This window comes from Phyllostomus hastatus, unplaced genomic scaffold, assembly GCF_019186645.2.
Source record: "Phyllostomus hastatus isolate PE091 unplaced genomic scaffold, TTU_PhHast_1.1 phas_contig_17, whole genome shotgun sequence".
Taxonomy (NCBI): domain Eukaryota; kingdom Metazoa; phylum Chordata; class Mammalia; order Chiroptera; family Phyllostomidae; genus Phyllostomus; species Phyllostomus hastatus.
Genome location: NW_025333664.1, coordinates 13,678,878 through 13,695,568, shown reverse-complemented (window position 1 = coordinate 13,695,568; position 16,691 = coordinate 13,678,878). Strand labels below are relative to the sequence as shown.

Here is a 16,691-nt window from a genome sequence, read left to right as displayed (position 1 = left end):
ACAAGACGAAAACACTCTAGCAGTCAGATATGAGCCTTCGGCAAACCATTTGTGAGTGTAAAAGGGAGAGCAAGCAGACTCTGGCCTGCTTTGTCTCTGGGTTAAAACATGCATTTTCAATGGGGCTATATAACCCCAAGGAGACAAAAATGGTTCTTGGGGGTTAAAAGATCTTACTTGTTTACATGTTAAGTATATATACACTCATAAACAGATACAATGCATTTGCGGTATTTAAATATCATGGATAAAAGGGCAATAATGCAAAGATATAGTCTAAAAAGGCTCCTCAAAGGAATATATAAGAATTGGGAAAAAAGTAGGGAGAAAAAAAAACTCCTTTCATGAAGCCTAACTTCCAAGATTCCATATTTAGCCAGGAAAGGTGTTGCTGGCAAGGCCTCACTGCCTTGAGTTCACCTTGGCAGATGTGAGGGGGTCGTTAGGAAGGGCAGGAGCTGGCAAAGGACGTGAGCCTATTGCTCCCAGCCCCTGGTAGAACACCGTCTCATTCACACCCCACCCAATACTCAAACCTGTGCTCAGGTCTACACTAAAAGGTAAGTTTTACACCTGGGACAGGCAGGTAAAGCTGCTGCGCATGCAGCTGGAAATGAGGGTCTGGAGCACAGAAGAGGGTGGAGATAGAAATAAAGATTTTAGACCCATCAAGATTTGAAACAACAGGAAAGAAGTCATTTGCAAAAGAAGGGGTATAAAGCAAGAAGGGCAAAGGCCCAAAAGGACACAACCACTGGAATATTGAAGAGGTAGGGAGGTCCTTAACAGTTGTTTTAAAGAAGTAAAACCCATGAGCTAGCCCTAGCTATGTGGTTCAGGCATTTGGAGCATGGTCGGGTGCACCAAAAAGGTAAGGCCATGTGACAACCTAATACAATGTATGATCCTTGACTGAATTCTAGATCAGGAAAAATGAAAAAGCTAACTTTAAATATGGACTACATGTTTCATGTGGTTTCATATCAAGTTTCCTGAGTAATATAAACTATAGTAGAGTTATGTGTCCTTCCTCTCAGGATAAAGATGCAACAGTATTTAGTATGAAGTGTGACAATGTCTGAAAGGAACTCTCAAAGGATATGGCTTTAAAAAAAAAAACTAAACAGTATATGCATGTAGACAGAGAAAGCTATCAAGCAAGTTGGCAAAATGTTAATAATGGGTGTAATGTATTATTCTCGTAACTTTTTGCAGGTTTAGTGCTTTTTAAGATACAAAATGGCTGGGGGGGTGCACAGAAATGCCTTCAAATACAAAGTTTTTAATTTCTCTACGTTCCAACTCGTCTTCATTAGAATAGAGACTGAAGAGTTGACACACACACAAAAAGCTTCACAACATTTTTAATACAAATTTAAAATTATTCACAAATAAACTGAGTTGGCAGAAACAAATTATTTAAAGCACACAAACCAAGTCAGTCTCTACACCACTCTAACAAATTCCTGAGTAGTACTACATAGATTAACAGGTTACAGAATCTACGTGTTATTTTTAACGTTAACCTTCCACAAGTTATGGAAGACAAACCTTAAAAATACTTTAAGAATCTAGATACTTAATCTGGATTCTTATTTATCAACCATGCATTAGCACTAATGGATTTTACACAAATGCTAAGAGTAGAACTTACTTAGGGAGACAGTATTGATAAACCAAGTTCATATGCAGACTTACTGTTTTAATTATTGAATTTTAACTTCCTAAATCTTTAATCAGGATTATGAAGAAGTAAAACCAAAAAGTTTCACCTCCACCTACATCATCCCTAAAAGAATTTCTATTTAATAACAAAAAGGAAAGAAGCAAATGAAATAAAAATGCCCTAAGTACACAACTATGAGTACTTGAACAAAAGAAAACTGACTTTAATCAAGACAAATATTTACTGAGAACCTACTACATACAAATCCCTATGAGGAATTGTACAAAGACTAAACTTTGTGTCCCTGGGGGTCACAATTCTGTTGGAAACAACAAACATACAGAATATTAAAGAAAAATAATAATGGCTGGCTCTATCTTCCCTTGTCCCCACTCCCAACGCCTCCATTCAAACATTTAAATCCTGGTCAGGCCACTGCAACAGCCACGGAATCCACTAACCTGTCATCGGGCCTCTCTGAACCACTGGTCCTCAGACCTGGGTGCACACTGGAATCATGTCAGGAAGTTGTCAAAAAATCCAACACCTAGCTGTCTCCTCCAGAGAATCTAACTTTACTGTGTGCAGCCTGGGCACTGGTGTTTTTAAAATCTCTCCAGGTAATTCTAACATGCAGTAAAGTTTGAGCACCACCGTTGTAATCCAACCCCTGATGGCTAAGTGCAGAATACAAGCTGCTCTCTTACATTAAAACCTCAAACGAATCCTCACTGGCAAAACAACTCTAAACTCCTTACCATGATCTTCCAGGCTTTGCAATGTCTCCCACCTAGTCCTCCAGCACCATCGCCCACCATCACTCCACAGCTCTGCACTCCACTGCTGCACATGATGAATTACCCCTTGCCTCCATCTCTTCGCAGACACTTTCTATGTAAAAAAGACTCCAAACTCTGACACCAATCCCAGTCTCTAAATATTAAACTCCAAATCAACTTTCAGAAAAACAAGTTAAAAGTTTCTTCCTCTCCAAAGCCTTAACTAACCCCCCCAACCCAGGTAGATGTTTGCTCCTTCTTGCATTCGAACAAAACTTTGGACATAGCTCTAATTTGGCATGTATCATGATGTTTGTAGTAGCAGTTTACATTTTTATCCCTTCTAATAAACTGTGAATTCCTCAAGGACAGAGACCTTGTACATTTATCTTCAAGTTCTCAGTGCCTAGTAGTGGTTGAAACAAAATGAAAGTTTGAAAATTATTTACCAAATAAATGACCATCATATACTGTGGAGTAAACAAGTAACAACATGAGAAGAGAAAGGCACTTCAACATGAAATGCCAAAGCTATACAGGCAAGATCTGACCCCAGCAATGTAGAGCAGAAAGAGTGTTTCTGGCAGACGTACGGGCGGGAGGCCTCATGAAGACACTGGGACTTGTTCTCAATTCTCAAAAGAAGGAAAATATCCAGATAAGCCAAGAGCAAGGGGCAGAGAACCGTGAGCCTGGATAACAGCTCAGATACGGCCCCTTGCTGAGGAAAAAGCCATTTAGCTTTGCCTTGAATTTCCTCGAAAGACATCCTAAAAAACACTTAGAAGTTAATTGTGCTTTTCTTAGTTTTATAAATCTATTTTCTGTCTCATTATCCTGCTTTATCACCACTTGTTACATTATGGTTCTGCATATTCAAATACTCACTAGAACATAAGCTCCATGAGAGCAGAAACTTTGCTTCTGTTTTAATTTTTCATTTATTTATTTTTAGAGAAAGGGTAAGGGAGAGAGAAAGAAGGAGAGAAACATCCATCAGCTGCCTCTTGTATACGACCCTACTGGGGACTGAACCTGAAATCCAGGCATGTGACCAGACCCTGAATCAAACTTGTGACCTTTCACTTTGCAGGACAACGCACAACCAACTGAGTCACACTGGTCAGGGCAAAACTTCATTTTGTTTACTGTGTGTGCCCAGAGTTTATATCAGTGCCTAGCACTTAGTAAATGTCCAATGTATTTGCTGAATGGGTAAATGAACATCTTCAAGGTTTCTGTTGTGATGCTTCCTTTCACCTAGAGATTTCCTGCCAACCTCACCCAGTCTCTACACATCCAAATGCTGCCTATCCTTCCAAACCCTAATACATGTCCTGTCTGACTCTAAGCCTCTTCTGACTCCATCTCTCCCTTTTCTGAACTCTCTTTATCATTCTTGTCTTATGACACTTTTTACAGGCTGCACTGTAATAGCACGATTATCTGTGTACAAGTGTATCTTATCTCCCCCTTACTGTAAACTCTTGGAGGGCAAGCTCCAGGTCATCCACCACCCCCCACCGCCGCCCACAGCTTCCAGGCTGACAGAGCATGGTGTGTTGTAGAGTTCTGCAGTAATCCCTGTTGAATAAAAGGAAAATTTAATTAAAGGCAGTATTAAACCTTTAATATTTTAATATTAACATCCGAAAGATTAAGATCAATAATGACCTATCTCCCTTCATCTTGGCTCTATAACACCTGATTCTTTAAAATATCCAACACCAAAACCCTGGCCAGGTGGCTCAGAGGTTGAGGGTTCGATTCCCAGTCAGGGTACATACCTAGGTTGCAGGTTCAATCTGGTTGAGGCGTGTACAGGAGGCAACTAATTGATGTTTCTCTCTCACATAGATGTTTCTCTCTCTCCCCCTCTTCTCTAAGATCAATAAGTATATCCTCAGGTGAGGATTAAAAAATATATATACACACACATATCCAACACTTAAAAATAAATAAATAAAATAAAATAAAATAAAATATCCAACACTTAAACCATGCTTGTAATATGCCAGATATATTCCAAGGCTTTACATAAATGAGTTAATTTAATCCTAGAAACAACCGTATAAGATAGGTATTACTCTTTATCTCCACTTTGCAGATGAGCAAACTGAGGCATGGAAAAGGTCACACAGCCAGTAAGTGGCCGACCTAGGATTCAAACTCAAGTGGTCTGGCTGCAGAATCCACGCATTTAACCACTAGCTGTAATAACTTTATGATTGCTGGACAGCCTCCTATTCATAAACCTAAAAGTGGCCTTCTGAGAAGTTTACTTAGAAAATATTAGAGGTGTGCAGATATTTAAAGCAAAAACCTTCCCTTATCACATGAAAGATGGAATTCCAGAGTGCCGTAAATGCAGATAATAGATGACAGAAAAGGAATGGAGATTTTTTCAGTACCACAGTGGGAAGGACAAATGCTGGTAAGAGACAAGCACCCATGGAGCTACAACTTCAGTGGCAGCTGTAGGAAGGGATAAAACAGAGGTAAACATAAGCTTTGGCACGAAGTTACCATGGGCACAGCCCACAGTCTGTATTTAAAAGTGGGTACTGAGACAGCACAGAATAGAGGGTGGCAGCAAACTACAGTGCTTAAGAATGCAGGGCTCAAACTGCCTGGGTTATGAGTTCTGCAATGACAGACAACTTGATTCCTCTGTCTCGTTTCCTAAACTGTACAATGGGCTTAGTATCATCACTGAGCCATGAGCAGGACCAACAATAATCCACGTATATTCATCAGGATGGCTTGGCTATGCTGCAGTTAAAACTCCATTTAAAAAACTCGGCGGTTTAAAACATTGACTTACTTGCTTACACTATGTAACCACTGCAGATTTCTTTCAGGAAAGTATCTGCCTAGAAGTGTCTCACATCACTTCCATTCAAACTTCAATATCCAAAGCAAGTCATACAGACGGCCATGCTCAACTTCAAGACGATGGACAAACGCAATCAGTCAATGCCCCCAGAATATTGGTGAACAGCCCTAATGACCACCACACCATGAAAGAGCCTAGGACCATACCTGGCACATAGCAAGCACCCAGTGATTGATAGCTGCTGTTACTATCATCATGATTATTGAGGGGTCTCGGAAAAACCTATTCTAGTAACTCTAGGTCATAAAGCTAAAACGAAAATGTAGATGTGAAAAAATCTATCATGCATGTTATTTGCAATAAAGCAAAGGTGAATTTACAAGCATTTCACCATGATATAACACAGGGACATGCCAAAAAGTTTCCAGTAAGCAAAACATAGTAAACAGAGTTACCCAAAAGGAAGGACATGCCAAATGTTTCTAGTAAACAAGAGCTACCAAAATAGTACCATTCATTCTTACTCATTCAAGACACATAAAATTTCACTGATAATTATCTTTATTTTATTTTGGAGAACATAAGAAAAAAAAAAAGAGTATGCAGACTTCCCCAAATTCACTTCTAATCTCAGAGCACTCCTTCCCCATCTTTTCCCCAAAAGTTCTCAAAGGAAATTCTTCCACATGGGTTCTCAGGACCCTAACCACCAGTAGGGTAAGAATCCTATTTAGTAAGTAAGAAGTGAATTCTAATCCTAACTTGGCCATAGACCAGCTCTATGGCCTCAGAACATATTCACATAACTAGGACTCTGTTCCATCATCTATAAGATGACAAAATTGGACTAGATGGCCTCTGGAGTCCCAACTCTACTCTTCTGCAATTCTGAGATGCCAGAACGAGGCCTTGGTTTAGAAGAACCTACTTAATAAATATGCTGAATTGTGTGAAATCTGATCATGCTTAAGTCTTGAACTAGAAACAACTGCCATGACCACAGCTATAATGGTAGCAACAAAGCTTAGCTCAAGAGTGAGCACAGAAGAAAGTCGGGGGCACCCAGGGACAGCCTTGCTAACATGAAATGTTGCAGTTAGAGTGGATGAGCATGAACAGAGTATGACTATCATGCACAAATAAGGAGACTGGTATTGGGGCATGGCTTCTGAAATCGGTCTTCTAGTAACATCTCTACATCTCTTACACATGCGAGTCACAGCTGTGGGAACCAGTGACAATGATGGGCACAAACTTGAAGCAAGGAACTTCCACACCTTCTAAGCTTGGGATCTGTCAACTATCAGATCTCAGTTCCAACAGATGGGGTTTTCCAAGCCCTTAAGACCCCAAAACAGTAATCCAAATATATGCCTATAAATCAGTAACCTGAAATCCTTCCAAGAAAGATAAAGAAGCCCAAAGCATGCTACAGAACAGTGAGCCCTGCCATCAGTGCTGGCTGTGGCATTTTCAGCTAAACAGAGGCCCCTGCTCACAAGCTCACACAACCTACCAAATAAGCTTTACTTCCTTTGCCTGAGCAGAGCAGACACTTTTCCTGGTGTCCATTGAAAAACAGCACTGCTTGTTCAATGGACACCAAGAAAAGACCATAAAACATTAATTCATGCCATAAACAAAGCAACGGACACTGTAGCATTAATGATTTTGTTATTCCACTCTGGCCAGGTGGCTCAGTTGGGTCATGACTTAAGACAAAAGGCTGCAATGCTGGTTCAATTCCCAGTTAGGGCACATGCCTAGGTTGTGGGTTCAATCCCCGGTATGGGAGGCAACCAATCACTGTTTCTCTCTCCCTCTCCCCACTACCTTCCTTTTTCTCTAAAATCATTACACATATCTTGGGTGAGGATTATAATATTATTATCAACTTTGTTATTCCTACAGCCCTAGCCACAATCTTTAAGACTTGTGACTCATTCTATGAATGTATAAAGCACATGGGACCCCTTACTGGCACTGCTGAAATGACTAACAATCTCCTGCTTGAAAACCTGGCAAATATACTTAATAAAATTACGGTGCAATTAGAAAGATTCATTTTATTATGCATTTTATAAAGCTAAGATTCTATCAATACATGTGGATACTTCTATAGACATGGTCCTTCTACTTGTTAATTATAATTTCCAATTCTGCAATGGATATTGATCAAGATATTAGAATCAATGTTATCCTTGATTTAGAGTTTAAAATCTGAAGCACAAGTAGAAGGGGCTGGAGGCAGGGAAGTATACACAACCCTGAGTGAGTAAAAGAAATCCTTTCTTTTATCAAATCAATTTTTAAATATATTGAGGACAGAGAATAGGTCTCAATCTTTCAAGGAGACTTCGTGACTGTTATTAAAAACAAAGATTATCTTTATAAACTGAAAAATCATCCTCTAAGTAAACTGAAACACCGGAAATACTTTACACAGAAAAGTCTCCATTAGCTGAAAGAATGAGGACCCTCAGTAACTAGTGGTTGATACTGAGAACTGAAAACCTCCAGCACTGCCCTGAAGCCCGCCCGTCTTCTACACGGAAGGAAGCAGCTTCAGGAGTCACGCTGAAAGGCATCACGCACATTAGTCACGGCCGTGAAATGTGGGGTCATGGGGCCTCTCACTGGAAGAGCTACCTTGTAGTTTCCAAACTTACAAGACACAGACCTAAACTTATTTTCTAATCATACCATTTTTGTAACATCAAATTAACTTTCCAATAAAAAAACAAGCAGGTAAATATATAAATATGCAAACAATGCTGAATTTAATTAAATGATTTGTTTAGTCTCATTTTAGGCTAAAGGGTAGTCATGTCCCGTAACATATTTTCCTTTCAAAATGAAGAAAAAATTCTATCCTTCCCCCACCCCCTAAAAAAAAAGAGGTTGGGGCAGCTGAACGGTCTAAAATGTTGCTGGCAAATGGCAACGCTACTAGCCATATGTGGCTACTTAAATGTAACTAACAGCAAATAAAATTAAAATTCTGTCCCTCACTCACACTAGCCACCTTTTAGGGGCTCAACAGCCACATGTGACTAAGAGGTCCCACACAGACGTAGGACATTTTCCACCACAGCACAAAGTTCTGCTAGACAGTGCTGGTCTAGAAGAACACTTCCTCAAATTTTATGTGCACAAGAATCATCAGGCTAGCTTGTTATAACACAGATTACTGGGTCCCCACCCAAGGGAGGTTATTTCAGTCAGTCTGGGATGGGGGCCAAAACTTTCTGTGTCTAACAAGCTCCAATACTGATGTTGCCTACCATCCTGAGTAGCGCTCTCTATGGTAAAGGACCCGTTTCTGGTTTCTCCCGTTCTATCACAGACCAATACTTTTATAAAATACCAGAAAAATGAATTACCAGGAAAAAATTTAAACGAGAACAAAAATAAAGATAAAACAAGGATCACTATAAACTTATATTCTTTATTAGTAAATTCAACAGACAAATCACTTTTCTAAAAAAAGGAAATCTATAAAAGCACCTAAATGCTTCCTTTCCAGTTCTGGACTTACCCTGTCACAGACAGGTCACCAACAGCCCACAGACCTGCACAGATCTGCAGACTAACCTTGAGGAGCCCTGGAGCTGGTCATTAACTATCTTTCACATCCTCTATCATTCTCTCTGAGGACTTTTACAACTCAAGGCAAAACTGTTACTTCCATTATGCTGAATACCCTTGAGTTCCTTAAAACGACACTATACAGGGTTTGCTTAAAAAAGCAATCTGATGGTGTCGTCAGTTATAATATGGTCCAATTCTGTCACACGGTAAACAAGCATGATAGCTTGACTTTTTCATGCTAACCCTTGGTAGAATTTAGGCTGCTGACACTGCAAGGAGTGTTATGCCAAAATACACAATGAACATTAATAAATTCTCTGTTAAATTATGTCAAATTTATTTCAGTAAATAAAATCTAAGATCTGGACCTAGCTTACCAGACATAATCTTGTGAAAGATTTCTTAGAATACTGATGGTTTCCTTGAATCCAAAAGCTGAGGTGTTTTCCCCAATTTACATCTCAAGCCAAACAGATTTTCAACTTCCCTTCTAGCCTCACAAATGGACTTCTATGAAAATCTCCAGGGTAACTTCCAGTTCAGCCACTTCCTAGAGAAACTGCTCTTAGCATTTTCTTGTCTCTCTAGAATTTGTTTTACCAATTTGCTTGCCTTTTACCTGAGTAAATTGGAAAATGTAGCTTAAATAAATTTAATATGTGATTAATATGTGATCCTTTTTCCTATAATAACACTTGGTTTAACAGAACTTGACATATGCATGTAAAATAAGATTACACATTCAACTAAACATTATTTTAAGATAAATTCCCTTAAAATGCACAACACTGACAGAAAAGTTATAGGGCATCTCACACAAAGTCTGGAAAATATAACAATGGAACGACTCTTTTTAATTGTTCCTCTTATAATGTATTAAAGAAAACCCTTTTCCCCCTAACATATTGAATGAAGCAGTAGCAATGAATAAGTAGCGTTCAAAGAAGGAAGTGTCAGGAGCTTTTGCCATGGCCATCCCTTCAGTCCCATCTGCAGAGGCAGATGGCTGAAACTGAGGCCCAGGACCCTCTAAGACTGTTTTGCAATTGCCCTCATGCCTCCCACTCCAACCTTTACTCATCAGGCTGCCCAGGCAAGGGTGTGGAACAGCTTGACAAGTACACCAAGGCAAGACAATTTGGGGGAGTTGGGGGGTGGGGGATTCTTGCCTGTGTGCTCCCAGCAGGGCTGCAGAAGTGCTTCCCAAGCCCAGGCAACACTGATCCAGACTGAGACCGCAGGACCTGCTAAAGGGCAAAACAAGGCCCCAAAAAGTCAGCCTCCAGGCAAGACTTTGCTCATACAAAACAAGTGTTTTGGAATTACCTAAATCAATGATCCTTAATATTGTTTTTGCCTGCAGGTGAGAAAAGATGGTGGGGAGAAGAGAGGAAAGTGGAGTCACACATCCCGCTAAGAATCCTAAAATGCAAAGGATCTGCTCCCCATAAAGACGCGCACAAAAACAAAATGCTGCACGCTGTTCGGGGGAGTTCACACACCTGAGACTCCCTAGGAGTCCGTGAAGCACAGGACAAAAAGTTTCAACCTAAATACGTAGGAACTAACGGTCAGTGTCACCACAGTTGTTAGACTTTCTTTTAATCTGAAGCCTAACCTTTTACATAATACCTTGGTCACATAGTATACAAGATAATTCAAAACATACTAAAAATTTACTGATAGAATAATATATTAGATCAGTGAATACTCTCTAGAAGAATCTTTTCAAGATTTTATTTTTTTAAGAGAGGGGAAGGGAGGGATAAAGAGAGGGCGAGAAATATAAATGTGCAAGAGAAACATCAATTAGTTGCCTCTTGCACGCCCCCAAATGGGGACCTGGCCTGCAACCCAAGCATGTGTCCTCACTGGGAATTGAACTGGCAACCTTCCAGTTTGCAGGCTGGTGCTCAACCCACTGAGCCACACCAGCCACGAGTTGAAATATCTTAATTTATTTTTAGGGGGGGGGGAGAGAGAGAGGGAGGGAGGGAGAGAGAAACATCAATGTGCGGCTGCTGGGGGTTATGGCCTGCAACCCAGGAATGTACCCTGGCTGGGAATTGAACCTGGGACACTTTGGTTCCCAGCCCCCGCTCAATCCACTGAGCTATGCCAGCCAGGGCTAAAATATCTTTAATAATGGAGTAGAAAAATTAAAAAGCCTCCCTTTACTTACTTAAAAAATTCAAATATATATCCATCACTCTGTACTTACGTTTGATTTGTTTCCTGAAGTTATCTTAAAATTCTACTTTCCAATTTTCTTGAAATTACATCCTAGTATATTAAGCTCTTTTGAAACAGCTAGCAGATAAATGTACCACAGAAGTCCACTGAAAAATCAGGCCTTTTTCATTGCTAAAAATTTTAAGTCCTCCATCATAACTGTGAAGGAAAAAGGGTTCACAAATTTTTTTTTAAATTCCTCAAAACAGGAGCTATTTATGCCATATACATTATCAAAGATTCTAAAAGTCTCAATAATGGCAAGTGACATAAGAAATAAATGCAAGATGATGTAAAGAATCCCTGTTACAAACTATAAAAACCAACTAATATAGGTACTATAAGCAAGAATAAATATTTTTCTCTGGATTTTATGCAATAATTTAATTCAGAAATGAGAACAGGGATGGATATTTTAAAATAATAATTTTACTACCTTTGGGACTTTTACGGAAGTAACAATTTTTCATGAGGGTATCAATACCTCCACAAAATGAACTACATAGGTTGGTAAGAACCAAGTGCCAGCATTCCCCCTCTGCACTTCATCACCATACCAAATTATGCCTGAACGCCTAAGTCCTAGGAGGACCATTCTGCACTGGAGAGACAAGGAAAGAAAAGGGTGCCCTTGCTCTACTCCAATATGCCTCTTCAGTGACAAATTCTTAAAATGAAGGAGAAATAGACGTGTGTGTAGAAGAATATAGGCAAAGTGTGTTAGTCAACCAAGCACCATGCCCCTAAAACATGACTGCATACCCAGCTTTGGAAAAAAAAATCTTTATAGAGAAGGTTGTTCGTAAAAAGAATATTCCCTTTGCATCCTGATGATCTGGGTTCAAAGTTTGACTCTAACATTTACTAGCTTTATAGCCTTGAATAAGTTACTTCATTTCTCTGAGCTGCAGTCCAGCCTCACTGAGTGGCTCTGGAAACAGGAATAGTTTTTCATTTCCAGGTCCAGTACCTGGCTGAGTGCTGCACACACACCAGGTATTCATTCAATGCTCCATCTTTTTACATTCCTCACAAGTATGTCACATTCTGTTGCAAAGATGTTCTTTTAGAGAACAGATATCTAAGCCCTAGCTATTATTTTATGTATTTCAAGGAGTTTGCAATATATCACGGGCCCTCCTCATCCACGGTTTTGCTTTCTGTGGTTTCAAGTTGCCTGTAGTCAATCACAGTCCAAAATATTAAATGGAAAATTCCAGAAATAAACAAATCATAAGTTTAAACTGCATACCATTCTCAGTAGGATGATAAAAATCTCCCGCTGTCCCGCCTGGGATATGAATCATCCCTCTGTCCAATGTAAAAGCTCTATATGCCATCCTCCGGTGCTGCCCACCTGTTAGTCACTTAGTAGCCGTCGGAATTATCAGATCTACTGTCTCTGTATCGCAGTGCTTGTGTTCAAGTAACCCTTATAGCAGCCTAACACTGTCTCAATGCCTACATCATTCAACTCACTTCATCTCGTCACACAGGCACTGTATCATCACACACCATCAAGAGTTTAAAAAAAAAAGCCTTGGCTGGTGTGGCTCAGTGCACTGAGTGCCAGCCTACAAATCAAGCGGTCACCAGTTCAAATTGTGCCAGTCTAGGGCACATGCCTGGGTTGCGGGCCAGATCCCCAGGAGGAGGAGCATGAGAGGCAACCACACATTGATGTTTCTCTCTCTTCCTCTCTCCCTTCCCCTCTTTAAAGTAACTAAATAAAATCTTTTTTTTTTTAAAGAAAAGGGGTGAGTACAGTACAATAAAGTATTTTGAAAGACCACATTCACATAACTTATGTTACAGTATATTACTATAATTGCTCTATTGTAGTACTGTTGTCAATCTCTTTAATGCCAATTTTATCAATTAAACTATCATAGGTATGTATGTATAAGGAAAAACAGTACAGTTGACTCAAACAACACGGATTTGAACGGCACTGTTCTACTTATACAGATTTTTTTCAGAAATACTGTATTGGTATTTTCTTATGATTTAAACATTTCTTCTCTTATTTTACTGTAAGAATACAGTATATGATACATACAATATACAAAATATGTGTTAACAGACTATGTTATCAGTTAAGTCTTCTGGTCAACAGTAGGCTACTAAGTTTAAGGGGAGTCGAAAGTGTTACCTGGATTTTCAACTGTGTAGGGGGTAAGCACCCCTAACCCCTGTGTTGCTCAAGGGTCAACTGTACACATAGGGTTTGGTGCTACTCAAGGTTCCAGGCATCCACTGGGGGTCTTGGAACGTACCCCCATGGATGGGGGGGACTGCCATAGTAACCTGCTACAGGGGAATTCAGGCATTCCCATGAGATTCACTGCAGCTCTTCAAGCTAAATTAAACCAACGCTCTGTACAAGGAATGAAAGTATAAAGAGAACCACTAAATATTGTTAAAAATAAACTATTTGAAACCTTGCTATACCAGGGAAGGAGGGAGGAGAGAGAACAGTCTGTTCAATTGATTTAGATACTGTCACTGTCCTAGATGCTGTCACTGTCATATACCAAAGATACTTTTGCAGACAGAATCCTTGAATCCAAAACCTGTCCAAAAGAGTACAGAACATGAGTGGAGTCCCACATGGGACTCCACCTGGTCATAACCACACAGTCTTTCTATGGCAGCTGAAAAACACAGGCACCTTTCCCTCAGGGTTTACCACAGGGGGACAGAACCATAAACTCTGCTAGGGGGCAAAGCTCTACTTTCAAGAGGACCCAAAAACTCCTGTGAAGCTTCTATAAATCAGAGAACTCCAGGACACAGTAGCCCAAGGGCCTGTTTTTTTCTGATAGGTTTCTTGTAATAGAACAGCAACAGTCACAAATGAGATCTGGTTTCTAAAGAGATACAATTCTGCTTCAGATTTTCTTTGGTATTTAAATAGTTGTAAGAAAAGTAAATCACTAAATAAAATAAAAAAAAACAAAAAAAAAAACTAACTGCCGAAGGATTTTCCAGGAATGCAGCAGTGTTAGTCTCGGTTTCCACATTTCACTTCCAACTGGTCTTTCAACTTCTTGTGTGGTTCCCACATACTGAAGAGTTCAGGGTACTTCCAGCTATATTAATAATAAATTATGAAAATAAACATACAGAATATTAAAAAGTTGTGGTAAAAGTGATTATATTGAAAGAGTTCTCAGTGCTGTAACAAAAAAAGAGGCAAATGTAAAAAGCAAAGAAATCACTACAGTATGAAAGATGTGACTCCAGGTAGACTGAGTCTACCACAATGAGACACAGCTAACTTCACACGTGCTCTGGATCTACTCTGCCCGCGGCCAGACTACAGCAAGAACTGTGTCACAGCCTGGTTACTATAAGGGAGATTCCAAAGTTAGCAAAACGGGAAAAAATTATGCAGGATAGTTTTTAATAGTCCATTAATCAAGAAAAATGTTTAAATAATTCATCATAATTCATCTTGAAAACTGCCCTGGTACAGAAATAAGTGCAAAACTAATAATTTCATCACTATGAATTTTCCCAGGCCTGCAGTGACAGCCATGCATGGCTTATACGAAACCACCTGTTCTGGCTGGCATAAACCAGGCTACTTGACAATTCATGCCTAATCATTTTATCATACATGGATCTCAAACTTTATTGTCAGAGAGCCACAAAGTTCACAAAAACTACCTCCCTGAGATTGCCAACCTGATCTTCCCATTTGGCTTACCAACAAACTCAACGTGCCATTAAATGAGTATACATCCTCAGTAAGAAAGACAACTCACAATCAGCCTTGGGACCACAGACGAGTGGTTGCTGTCCAGACTTTTCTAAGGGCCACAAGTGTATCTCCACAAGGTATGTCAAAATTTGGGGCCTACTAGGATGCTATTCCTCTATGCTATTTGAGAAACGATGAAATCTCAGGCAGTAGTGCAGACATTCTGAAAACTGTAAAAAAAATTTAAACGTGTATTTTCCACTGATCATGGATTTGTTTACACCAGAAATGGACAGTTTCTAGGGGGTGAGGAATAATGCATACAGCCTGAAAGATACCTGGAGATGCCAAGGATTCTCTAAAAACCTTGGCCAGATTACTAATGGTCCATAAACCCTAATTCGGAGCACACGGGCCTATAAATTCACAATTGAATCGTACTGCCTTATTAGATTCCACACTGTCGAAACCACAGTCCCATCAGTCATAACTGGAACTAGGAATACTTTAGGTACACAAATGTTAAGTGCCTACTTATGTATTTTTAATTGGATCAAATAAAACTGAAGCTGCAAACAAACTCAAATTTCAATTATCTCACTAGTGAGGGGATTTCCTAATAGCGTCTTTTTAAAAACCAAGTCTCTGCCAACCCTCTGCATATTTGATAGGCATGTCCCTGGAAATGTGGGAGCAAAAGACTCGTCACTTCTCAACAGAAAAGGAAGTAAATAGCCTGAAAGGGACAGATTCCTTTTTTTTTTTTAAAGCTCAAACATGCAATCTAATAATGCATATAACTTAGCTGTAGGGTTGCTGGGCACCTCCAGGGTCCCAATTTTTGGGGCCAGTGCGCCTGAGTGCGTAAGAAGGGGGCGGAGGGGTGCGCGCTCCGAGGACGCGCCGGGGCTCCCGCCCCCTCCCGGAGCAGCAGCCTGGCACCAGCCCACCCTCCTCCACCCCTGCAAACCGACGCAGGACGCCAATAGAGCAACTTCTGCGCGGGGGCGGCGGCGGAATAGCGGTCACCCCCGCCAAGGCGCGGCGCGGCCGGGCTGGGGGTTCCCTCCTCGACCCGTCCCGTGGGGTCCTCCGCACGCCCCGCCCCCGCCCGTCAGGCCTAGGGGTCGGGGGCTGCCCGGACCCCCGCCCCTCCGCGCGGTCCGCAGCGGCGCACTCCCAAGGACGGCTGCCCAGCCCGAGCGCGGCCTGAGCGCGAGCGAGGCGCGGCGGCGCCCGGCCCCCTCTCCTCAGGCCTCAGGCCGCAGCCTGCCCTCCGCCAGGCCGCCCGCCGCCAGCCCCGCTCGGACCCCGGCCCGGTCGGGCCTCGGTGCCACCACAGCCCCTCATCCCGACTCCATTCATAGGGGCACCCGAGCCCGGCCGGCGGGGCGGGGCCGAGGACCCGCGGACAAGGCTGGCCCCCCAAGGCCGGGGAGGAAAATAAAAAGTTAAGAGAAGAACTTACCTAAAATGGCTCCTGCAGCAGCCAAAATACAAACAGCTATTATTTGGTGAAGTTTAGCTCAGACACCCTGCAAGGACACCCTAACCCGGCTCGGGCCCGCCTTCCTTGCCAAATCATTGGGCTTCGCCAGCCCAAAACATAGAGTCATTGGTCAGTCTGGCTGCCGCTCAGGTAGAAGCCCATTTCAAGCTTGCTTGCAGGGGCGAGTGATGGGCTCGCTCCATTGTGCTCATATTTGCATGGATGTGAGCGCGGCGTCGATTGGCCGGGGCTGGGGACGCCCCGCCCCCTGCCTCGCGCCCCCCGCCTAGGAGACGCTACTGCGCGCGGCCCCGCCCCCCGGGACTGAGCGGCGGGGCCACGGGGGAGGGGCGGGGCCGGGGTCCAGGGGGCCTAGGGGGCGGGGCGGGGCC

General features: G+C 41.7%; 1 protein-coding gene across 1 annotated transcript in view; it reads right to left on the bottom strand.

The window, feature by feature from the left end:
* Nucleotides 1–16,342, bottom strand: part of CHD6 (chromodomain helicase DNA binding protein 6) — a 168,535-nt gene extending 152,193 nt beyond the window's left edge. The window contains exon 1 of the mRNA XM_045833464.1: nt 16,279–16,342. The gene's annotated coding sequence lies outside the window, so the exon portion shown is untranslated. The remainder of the gene's footprint in view (nt 1–16,278) is intronic.
* Between the last annotated feature and the right edge of the window lie 349 nt (nt 16,343–16,691).